This window comes from Halichoerus grypus, chromosome 5 (assembly GCF_964656455.1).
Source record: "Halichoerus grypus chromosome 5, mHalGry1.hap1.1, whole genome shotgun sequence".
Lineage (NCBI taxonomy): Eukaryota > Metazoa > Chordata > Mammalia > Carnivora > Phocidae > Halichoerus > Halichoerus grypus.
The window spans coordinates 166627006-166628862 of NC_135716.1; positions in this window are offsets into that span (position 1 = coordinate 166627006).

Genomic DNA, 1857 nt, shown 5'->3' on the forward strand with positions numbered 1-1857 from the left:
TGTGAGTGGAGGGATGTGATTATGAGTGGGTGTGTTTGCATGATAGTGTGCATTGAGTGTATGTGGCCATGCAAGGGTTATACATGTAAGAGGTTCGAACACGTCTGCCTGTGTGTGATGGGGGTGGAGCTGGGGCAGGGGCAGAACGTTGGCCCTAGCTCTTCAAGGCTGAGGCACATGTTAAGAGTGATTTGGGGGGAGCGCCTGGGGGGCTCAGTCGTTAAGTGTCTGCCTTTGGCTCAGGTCATGATCCCAGGGTCCTGGGATCGAGCCTTGCATCGGGCTCCCTGCTCCGTGGGAGGCCTGCTTCTCCCTCTCTCACTCCCCCTGCTTGTGTTCCCTCTCTCGCTATCTCTCTCTCTGTCAAATAAATAATAAATAAAATCTTAAAAAAAAAAAGTGATTTGGGGGTGCCTGCGTGGCTCGGTCAGTTAGGTGGACACCTAATTCTTGCTCTCAGCTCAGGTCTTGATCTCAAGAGTTGTGAGTTCAAGCCCTGTGTTGGGCTCCATGCTGGGTGTGGAGCCTACTTAAAAAAAAAAAGTGATTTTCCCTTTGAGATCCGTTTTTGTCAGGAGTGGGGTCCCATTCAGCAGGAGGAGGCTAGCCCAGACATGCAGGGCAGAGCCGAGGCTGGACCCTGAAGGGGTGGTGGTGGTGGTGGTCAGGAGCCTCTACTCCTGGCTCTGCTTCTGACCTGGCGTTGGGACCTGCTAGACCCGCTCCCCTCTCCGTGTAGAAGGGTGTCGGATCGGCGGACATGGGGACACCTTGCTTTCGTAGGCAGTGTTGACTACAGTGCTCAGTGCCTGGTGGTGCTTAATAAATGTCTGCTCGTGGAATGACTGGAAGCTGAGGCAGGGAGCCCTGGCCCGTCGGTCACTTTTACACACAAAGCCTCCCGCCAACGGGCTTCCTCGCACACGCGCTCGCTCACATTCACAAACGCACCTGCGCTCACCCCCCCGCTTGCGCACACCTGCTGCTCACGCTCACTCGTTCCCGCCCCGGCTCCTCGGCTCCGCGCTGCCTGGTGACCGGGGCTGCCCGGCCCAGTCACCCCGCTGACCACTGCGGCTCTTCTGAGCTCCTCCTCATCCTTTTCTTTTTTTTAAGATTTTATTTATTTATTTAAGAGAGAGAGAGCGCGAGAGAGCGAGGATGAGCACAAGCAGGGGGAGTGGCAGAGGGAGAAGCAGGCCTCCCGCGGAGCAGGGAGCCCGACGTGGGGCTCGATCCCAGGACCCTGGGACCGTGACCGGAGCCGAAGGCCCACGCTTCACCCACTGAGCCACCCAGGCGCCCCCTCTTCTCATCCTTTTCATGTTCTCGCTGTCTCTCCCTCCCCTCTCTCTCCTCTCTGTGTCCCTTCTTTCATTTTTCCTCTCACGCCCCTACACAGACATGCACGTCCGGGGCACACTCACCGCCTCATGGCGTGCTCTTCTAATTTCCCTGGTGTCTGGCCTCCCATCTGCCCATTCCTCTCATGCTCTCTGTCTGTGTTTACGTCTGTCTTTCTCCGGGTGCCTTTCTCCCTCCATCTCTCACTGTTTCCTGACTGCCCCCCCACCCCACCCCCGGCCCCCTTATTCTGGTTTTCTCGGTCCCTCATCTCTCTTCTCTCTTCCTGGCTCTCGCGCTCAGTCTCTCTCTCTCTCCTCGAGTGCACGCTCGCCCTTTCTGCTCTCTCTCTTGCATCCCCAGCTCCCCGACTCGCCGGCCCCTGCCCACGCCCCAGCCCGGCCCTGGCTCGGGGAGAACCCTCTGAGCAGTGGTCAGGGCCCCGCCACCCAGCTTGGAGGTTCTTGTGCCCGCCGTTGGAGGAGCCCCAGGGTCACAGCATTTCCTCCCCGG